The following is a 10490-nucleotide window of genomic DNA, read 5'->3' on the forward strand; positions in this document are numbered from 1 at the left end:
TTATAACCCATGCTTACATTCTTATCTAATACCATTTGGCCATTATATCATAGTTTCATATTTTGAAATGCACTCATTCATATTGGTTTGCATCATTGAACATCTTTTACAAGCTTAAAGATTGTTTTTTAAATTAAGATTTATATATATTCTCTCTTTTCCACCATTACTTATAGTATGCCCTTGACACATATCATACCGCATTCCCTCTTTACCTCTTGGCTTTTTTCTTTACATTATTAGGGGTTTGAGACTTGAATTTATTCCATGATAGTGTGTTATTCTTTTATTTTCCTTGAATGATTATTGTCCTTTATACCATTAAGTGTTGTCCCCTTTCACTTATTAGCAATAAACTTCTAGATGATAGCAACATAAAAAAGACTAGAACTAGGAATAACCAAACTGACGACACTAACATAACATTGTCCATACTAGGAGATAAAAATCGAATAATTGTTCTATGTTGTATCCTGTAAACCATTTGTTTAAACATGAAGAGATATTTAGAGTGGAAATGGCCTCTTCTCTTTACTATATACCACAAACCTATAGGAGTTTTCACATCCGGGCATTCCATAAGACAAGATCTCTTATGGCCTGGATAGGGATTTCAAATCTCTTTGTGACAACATTATGTGACTATTTTTTACAATTTGTCTTCTTGTTAATTCCCAAGAGTAATCATACATTGCTTGAAAGTCACAGTTTACTCATGAAGCACCATAGAAGGCTCAATGAAGAGGTTTGTATGAGGATGATGTGTGCTTATGTTATTCTTAATTGGCAAATGCAACATCTCTAGATATAGATAGAAAAGTTTGGATAAGAAAGTAAAAAACCTATCATACATCCCTTTTCAATGTGCGTGATGAAGAAAATGAACTAAAAATTTGCTCTTTAAAGACTCTTTTAACTTCCTCTAGAACATTACAGTTGCTCAACTGCCTCCTCAGACTCCTTGGTTGTCATTCTAGCTTCCTTGCAACTGCTTAAATATTTCATTTTGAAGGACTAGTGCATGAAAACTTGATGCTCATTCAAGAAACTAACTAGAGTTAGTTGATTTTCCAAATGAAACCAACCTCCTTATCTAAATCAATCTCTAAGTGACTGGTTAAGAAAAGTCAAGTTTACTTGAACAAAATAACTTTTCCTCCTTTTTTGTATATGTGGATACAAGCTACAATGACTTTTAAAACATCTTTTGAGAAGAATTAAACACTTATGACATATAATCTTGAAGACATTAAACCATTTCCTCTTTCTTTTTTGAAACTTCAAAGGACACTTTTGTCGTGTACCTGTGAAGCGTGGACCTGTGTACCTATAGCTACAACACAAAAACACTCAATAGATCATTAGAAGCATGATTAGAAAATATAAACAAAGACATATGAAATCATGGCTAATCGATCTATCACCTCTTAATAAATGCAAGTATGAATTTTTCTCTCAGATCTGGTTAGGCAAATTCCACTGACTTGACTACACCTAGATGGAGGATTTAAATGATAAATGATGCATTTAATCTAGCAATGATAATGATTAAGCTACATGATTCCATGATTATGCTAGAAAATATGCTAAAATGATGCAATTAAGCTATGATGACAATGCTCAACTGATAAACTAAGATTGAATATGCCTATAATAACAATGCCTAAAATGCAAATGAGATGGGATTCAGGATGAATGAGATAAATCAATCGGGTCTCCTTTGTGCTCCAAAATGGGGTCTATTTATAGGATTTCCAAGGCCAAGGGTGAGGTGGTAGGAATCAATAGTCAAGATTAAGTCTGAAGATATTAATGGTGATATTGGAGGAGGTTGGAAAATAGGTTGGATTAAAGGGAACAATTGGAGGTTGGTAGGAGAAGGGGCTAGATGAAAGGGGACAATGTCATCTCCATGGTGACAAGTGTCAAGAGGCTTCTAGAAGAGGTTGAATGAAAGGGAACATTTAGTGACAAGTGCCACAAAGCTTTTCTCATGAGAGGGAAAAGTGTTCAAGGAAAGGGGACATGGTGGTTAGGATGTGCAAGCTAGGATGGGGTTAGGCAAACTCGGGGTTAGATGGAATGGGTTAGGTTTAGGAGTGGTTAGGTTAGGTGGTTAGAAGTTAGGAGAATTTGAATTTAAAAATTCAGATAATAGGAAAAAGCTAATTAATTTCAACAACTCATGAATTGATTTGTTTTAATTAATTAGAAGATTAGAAGAAATGATTTTGATGGGGAAGAATTAATTAATTTGAATTAATTAATCAAAGGGGACTATTGAAATGAACCTATTAAATAAATCCTTAGATTTATTAATAAGTAGATGAAAAGGGGGGATTTAATAAAATTGTTGATGAATTCAATTAAATTGGAGAGGGAGATTAATTAAATAATTGCTTATTCAATTAATTATCTTCAGACCATTTTTAGGTGTATACATTTTGCCCCTCTTTGAAGTGAAGTGTGATGACGCGTTGCTTCAAAGAATAATTTCCTTTTGATGATGATATTGATTTGATAGGATGCCCTAGACTTTGATTGATAAATTTACGGTATGAGTATGCCCCCTCAGGAGATCAGTTGAGATAATTGATTTGTTGGAGTGATTAGATAATTGTGAAATTGATGTCCCGGTTAGAAATGATTTGATGTCTACAACTGTGTTTGATGAAAATACGAGTTCTTTGATCATGATGATTGATAGGGTTTGATAAATCTTGATTGATTATATTTGATAAGATCTAGATTTAGTCTGGTTTCAGGAAAGATACCTCCTGTATAAGACAAAGATGATCAGAAGCGTCTGGTTTTAGGAATGATATATCTTGTATAAGACTTGATTAGAAGCGTCTGGTTTCAGGAAAGATACATCCTGTATAAGACATGATAAAATAGATTAGATGTGATCAATTGATAGAATGGATAAGGTTGATTGGATAAAGAACTGACAGTTTGTTGATATCAGGTTGCAGGATGATTTAGATTTGCTGATGTTGGTACGTTTGAGGGGGTAGTATAAGATTTGCGTTGGGTTGACGATATCTAGAGAGAGATGAGTCATCATTCTAATTGTGTGTACACTTATGATAATACATTGATGATTCATGCGATAGATTTGACCTTGGATAAGATGAACTTTTGTGATCCCATGCAAGAATGAAATGTAAGCTAAATGCTAATGCGAATGTTAATGAAATGCAAAGCTATGATTGGACTAGTCACTGGATTATTGCTTTTTGTCATCATTGAGATTTTGGAATATGGGAAGTGAGTGAAAACATCAATGCTATAATTAAACCATGATGACTTGAGCACTGCTTTCCTGGATTTCAATATGGCAAGTTAGCACAAGCATCTAGGTATAATTGAACTGAGATGACCTAAGTGTTTCTTGTGTAAAACAGGCAATTTTAACCATTTCAATACGCAAATCAGAAATGTCTTCGATGATACTCCGATGATCATGTCCTGAGATAAATTTTCAGACAACAGACAAGAAAAATATCATGTTCCTTCCCTGTTTCTCTAGTCAAAGACATCCTGGAGTCACTCAGAAATCATGATAGTGAAAATCAATTATAGAAAAGTTGAACAATCATGTTAAAATAATTATCCAAAAGATATCATCCATTGAAAAGTGTGTGATGTACTTAGACTGACTTTTTGATAGTTTGATGGTTGATAATTTGATCTTGTGTTCAATGTTGATATGTCTCAGTTTTTGCTTGATAAGAGTTGTCTAACCGTTTGTTCTACCTATTTGATTAAGATCAGAATTGATCAAAAGTTTTGCCCCCAGCTAAGTGCAATATTTTGCCCCAAGCCTAGAAACAAATTCGTTATGATATACCCAATGATCCAAACCATGGTGAGAGATTTAGCTAGGATGACTGCGTATGTACAAAGGCATCATGATGCATATGAATAGCGTTGATGGAAAATAAATGCAAGTAGAAAGATGCATAAACTAATAGATGGAAGAGCTAGCTGACAGATAGCGCCTATTTGCCAGGATTTCACCATCTTTTTTTATTGCACTTTTTCTCATATTTGATTTTTTTTCATTGTTTTTCACTATTTTTTTATTTTCTGCTTTTTCACTATTTTTTGGATTTTTCTGCTTTTTCAGACAAAAAAATTCTTCAAATGCATGCTATTGATGGGTTCTTTGAGCTGATCCCCATCTTGTGTTGATAGTTGATATGCTCCTGACCCAAATATTGTTGTGACCACAAATGGACCTAACCAGTTTGGTTCAAACTTTCCTTTCTTTTCTCGATCTGCCTGGTTGCCTGGATTTTCCTTTAGTACTAGTTCCCCTACTTGAAAAATTCATGGTTTGACCCTGTGATTATAGCTCCGACACATTCTTTGCTGATATACCTTTAAATGATCAAAGACATTTTGTCTTTGTTCATGGATCAATTCTAACTCTTGCAGTCTAGATACTCATTGTTCTTCATCTGGGATGAGACCTTTTAATGATACTCATAGAGAAGGTATCTCTAATTCTATTGGTAGTATTGCTTCTGATCCATAAACAAGAGAGAAAGGTGTGGCACCTATTCATGTGCGAATATTGGTACGGTAGGCCCATAGAGCAGGGTTCAATTGAATATGCCAATCTTTTCCAACATCATTCACTGTCTTTTTGAGGATTTTCAAAATACTTTTGTTAGATACTTCTGCTTGCACATTTCCCTGTGGATAATAGGGTGTGGAGACCCTATGCTAGATTTTGAACTTCTCACATAGCTCTTGTACATCTTGATTCTGAATGGTTGCCCATTATCAGTGATAACGATCATTGGTATTCCGTAGCAACAGATGATGTAATTCAAGATAAATGCAACAATTTGTTTTCCTGTGATATTTATGAGAGGTATTGCCTCAATCCATTTTGTGAAATATTTTGTAGCTACAAGGATGAATTTGTGACCATTAGATGAAAAAGGATTTATCTTTCCTACGAGATCAAGACCCCATTGGTAGAAAGGCCAAGATGTTTCCAAAGGATGAAGTTCTTGTGCTGGTGCATGAATCAAATTCCCATGGATTTGACATTGTTTGTATGTTCTAACTATCTGAAAAGAATCGCGTTCCATAGTCAGCCAATAATAGCCCAAGCGTATGAGTTTTTTTGAAAGGGTAAGACCACTTGAATGAGTGCAACAAATGTTGTTATGGACTTCACGTAAGGCCTTCTTAGATTCTTCTTGTTCGAGACATCTTAAAAGAGTACCGTCTAGACCTCGTTTAAACAGGATATCCACGACGAGAGTAAAATAGGAGGATTGGTGAATAAAGTTTCTCTTTTGGTTTTTGATAAGTTAGGAGGTAGGGTGTTATCTTTCAGGTATGTGTAAGTTTGGCCATAGTGGGAGGAATCATGCCCGACAGGGTGACAGATAGTTTGGGAATCAGAACAATTATGAGCAAGGTAAAACAACTCTTCTACCAGGAATTCATAACGCTATTGATTTTCTTGTATTTGAAGGAGAGAAGCAAGTGTAGCCATGGCATCTGTTGCTTTGTTGTCATTCCTTGGAATTTGCTGAAAAGTTATTTCTACAAAGTATTTCTTGATATCATCAACCATCTTTTTATAAGGCATTATTTTTTCATCATTTGTTTGTGTGAGATTTTGCGAGGATCAAGAGGCAATGGAAAGCACAAATGATAGAGAACAAAATATATGATAGAAATAAACTGTATTCTATCAAGATGAAAATACTGATCAACTGGATCATCAATTGTTACATACAATAAATATGAGCCTGCTTATATAGGCAAGGCTATATGGATATGTGAGCACATAAACATGACATGTGGCTCAATAAGAAACAAGGGTAGGTAGGAAATAGGTGTGGGTAGGTAGGAGAAACAATATAAAATTCCACATGAGGTGGATCACCCACTGAATGTGGAGTGTAACAACAAGATCACACCATAAAAGGTGTAAATTCTCATACACACACTATCCCAATGTGACACAAACACCCAAGTGTCTCATACCAAAACTACTATGAAATGCATGTACCAAAGTAAACTTAAGTAAGGTGTAATAATATCCAAGATAAATAATTATTTACACCAACACCCCCCCTTAAGTGCAACTTAGGGGAATGCACTTAAGTCTACAATGCAACTAAGCAATGCAAGATGGGTCCCAGCTACGAGCCATGTTAGGTACCCATGTACAAATGAAAATGCATGAAAACCAATGCAAGGAAATCTCTCACAAAGTGGGGAAAGAGAGAAAAACCCAATGGGAAAAAACCCTCCCCCAAAAGAGAGATGAAAACTAGATACAAAGAACTCTCATAGAAGTATGTGAAGGACAAAACCCCATGTGAGGAAAAAGTCCCCCCCATATGAGAGAAGAAGAAGAGGGAATAGGAAGCCCCCCCTCAATCTGGAATCTACACCAATGATAGAAGCTCAAAGATGAATGAAGAAACTGCTCCATGAATGTCGAACAACATTCCTCCCCTTAGGAGAAACAAAACCAAAGGTGTATCCATGAATTCTCCCCAACCATGAAGGGAAGATGAAGCAAAAATACTCATGATGAAAGGAATCTCTGAAAACTGCTCAAGTGTCCCCATGTCGATGTTGAAAGGTACCCCCTCCAAAGGTGGTAAACTATGCCACATTGCTGAAAAAGGCACTCCAAGATCTAGTGGAGATGAATGTAGAACAATATCCAGAGATTCATATGTCTCCTCAAAAGATAAAGAGACCTCCTCCAAGTGTTGTACAAAAGTATCCACAATCATGTCAACCTCTAAAGATTGATCATGTAGAGAATGCACAAGAGGGTCAGAGTGATCCCTCACAACAATCAAAGAAGGATCATCTTCATCAAAGAGAAGATGAATGTCATCAATGGTGTCTCCCAAATCTGTAATGTAGGAGTCCACAAACAAACCTGCAATGTCTGTCAAGTAGGCATCCCAATCAACTGAAGCTGGAAGACATGAATTATCCTACTGCACTTAATCATAAGAAGGAAAAACTGCCACACTAGCTGCATCATCAGGTGCAATAGGTGGTGTGATATCAATAGAAGGAGATGAAATGCAAGGCTCAAGAATGGGGTCACATGTGAGAATCCCCAAGTTCAAATGCCCAAAGTTCTCCTCAAAATATGAATCATCAACATAGGAAGAACCAACCTTAACAATAGGACCAAAATCTGAAAAAGAGTACAACCGAGATGCATGATCAACCACCCCAGTCGCAATGATAGCTCCACTCTCCAAGTCTGTAATGATAACTGAATCAGGTGTGAACTCCACAGTTTTCCTAGTTGCCCCATGTGTGATTTGATAGATGGAAAGAAGATTATTTGTCAAGTGGGGTACACACAACACATCATTAAAGGAGTTATCCCCAATGGCAATAGATCCTTTCCCAATCACATCCATGTATGTATGATTGCCCATCAAAATTTGCGGCATGTGGCAAGGCTCAAACATAGAAAACATAGACTGCGAAGATGCCATATGATGAGAAGCCCCTGAATCTAGAAGCCAACTCCCTGAATCATGACTTGTAGTAGCACAAAGAGCTTGTCCCTTTCCTTTATCTGTCCCAAAAGAGTGATCCTTTCCTTTATCCTTGGAAGAAGAAGCCGATGTAGACATTCTAGAAGGTAGGTTGATTCTATTCTTCTCAAGAAGATTCTTCAACTCATCAATATCCTTCTTATAACAATGATGTTCATCATGTCCTGACTTCTTGCAATATCCACAAAAAAGATTGTCCTTGTATGGTTTCTTCTTAGGTGAGAATGGTGAATCACCTTGTTGCGGAGAGGAAGATTGTGCTTCATCTTGTTGTGGTCTAGTCTTAGGTTGCTTTTGATTCTTTCCTTTTCCTTGATTACTTTGATTCCCTTTGTTAGCCACCAAAGCTTGTGACTTTGAAGATTTGAGAATCCCCATTGTGGTCAACTTAGATTGCTCAAGTATCAACATCTCCATGAATGAATCAAATGACGGAGAAGTGTATGAGGAACCCTGAGCTAACCTATGGGTGTGAAAGATAGATAGAAAGGTTGCATACTCTGAAGGAAGCTTGTCCAACAAGTTGTAAACCAATTGAGCATCTTTTTTATCAATTCCACAATCCTTTAGCTTTGCTCTTAGCTAAGTTGCTTTTGTGACATAATCTTGGATTGTATCAAAATCCTTGGGATCCAAAGTTGTGAGTTCACTATCAAGCTTGTAGCCCTTAATTTCATCAACTTGACCATAAAATTTCTTAAAATATCCCAAGCCTCTTTAATTGTTGTACACTTATCAATGTGAAAAATGAGGTCATCTAATACATACTTTCTAAGAGTTCCAAGTGCCATAGCATGCTTAGTAAGCCATTCAATTTGAGCATTAGGATCAGCCTTAGGATCAGGTGGTGTTGTAATAGTTTCATTTACATAATGAATGAGTCCTTTTTCCATTAGTTTACTCCATGCCTTAATTTTCCATGATGCATGATTATGAGGAGTTAAAAGTGGAAATTTAGGAGAACCCATAGCACCAAAATGAAAAAACACAAGATAGAGAGAGAGGCACAATCACACAAGACACCCCCCCAAAATACTTAATCAAGAAATCCGCCCAAAATGGTGATTTTGGCACTTTATACTTAGTGCGTATACAATGGGCCACTTGCAAAACAAGGAAAAGTGGACTTCTGATTTCAATTTACAACTTCTCAAAATGAGATCTAAGAGACTTCAACAAATACTGCTAGTGATCTAAACTGAGATCCAAGCAAAATGCAAGTACCAAATATGTCAAAAATGGCCAAATACTAAAAGTACAATTTCTACTTAAAATCACTACAAACAGATGGCAGATTATGAAAGTAGATGAAAAAATATGCACTTTCAAAAAAATGGCACTTGAAAAGGAGTCCATATGAGCCCAAACGAAGCCTCCAAAGTTGTAAAAATCAGGATTTCACGATTTCCAAAAAATCTGTATCCGAAAATCAGAAAACTTCTACACCACTATATAGATCACAAAATTCTACCCCAAAACAAAAAAATTGCTCGAAAAAATGATTCCGGATGAGTGAGATGTCGCTATTTGAAAAATGCCTACAAAATTATAATTTTTGGAAAATTTCCGCCGCAACGTCAAACTTCAAATGAATCTAGATTTGGCCTCCGAAGTCCGATTTTGATGAAACAAAAGACAAAACTGACTTTCTTGGACCTCCTAAATCCAATGGTAACCTCAGATTTGACCCATCAAGCTTCAATAATAACCTATAATAGAAAGCTCCAAAATGCAAACCAATGGCACTCTAATGGCTCTGATACCATGTGAGATTTTGCCAAGATCAAGAGGAAATGGAAAGTACAAATGAGAGAGAACAAAATATATGATAGAAATAAACTATATTCTATCAAGACAAAAATACTGATCAACTAGATCATCAATCGTTACATACAATAAATGTGAGCCTACTTCTATAGGCAAGGCTATATGGATATGTGAGCACATAAACATGACATGTGGCTCAATAAGAAACAAGGGTAGGTAGGAAATAGGTGTGGGTAGGTAGGAGAAACAATATAATATTCCACATGAGGTGGATCACCCACTGAATGTGGAGTGTAACAACAAGATCACACCATAAAAGGTGTAAATTCTCCTACACACACTATCCCAATGTGACACAAACACCCAAGTGTCTCATACCCAAACTACTATGAAATGCATGTACCTAAGTAAACTTAAGTAAGGTGTAATAATATCCAAGATAAATAATTATTTACACCAACAGTTTGATACTCATCATTAATTTGATTAATGACGAGCTGAGAGTCTCCAAAGACTTGAAGTTGTGTAATGTTCCATTTTATAGTCATTTTGATACCTGTAACCAAAGCTTCATATTCTGTTGTGTTGTTGGTGCAGGGAAAGCTTAATTTGTATTCTTTTGGAATTGTATGACCTTGTGGTGTGATGAATAGAATGCCTACTCCTGATTAGTGTTGTGTATATGAACCATCAAAGTATAGTTGCAATGTTTTTGTTGTGACTATTAGGATATCAGCATCGAGAAACTCAGTCTGTAAAGGATGATCATCTTGAAGTGGTGCCTCAGCTAGTTGGTCTGCAATGACTTGTCCTTTTATAGTTTTTCTGTCAACATACTCAATATCAAACTCACTCAAAATCATGATCCATTTTGTTAGTTGTCCTGTTAATGTTGATTTGCTGAGTAAATATTTCAGAGGATCAATTTTAGCTATCAACTTGATGGAGTGAGATAGTAAATAATATCATAATTTTTGAGAAGCAAAAACTACTGCCAAGCATGCTTTTTCTATTGGTGAATAGTTGATCTTGTATCCTACTAGGGTTCTATTGATGTAGTAGATAGCTCGTTCTTTTTCTTCATTATCCTGTTGTGCAAGCAAAACTCCTAATGATGTTTCGGTGGTTGATACATAGAGTAACAATGGT

Source organism: Cryptomeria japonica, chromosome 5 (genome assembly GCF_030272615.1).
Source record: "Cryptomeria japonica chromosome 5, Sugi_1.0, whole genome shotgun sequence".
NCBI lineage: Eukaryota > Viridiplantae > Streptophyta > Pinopsida > Cupressales > Cupressaceae > Cryptomeria > Cryptomeria japonica.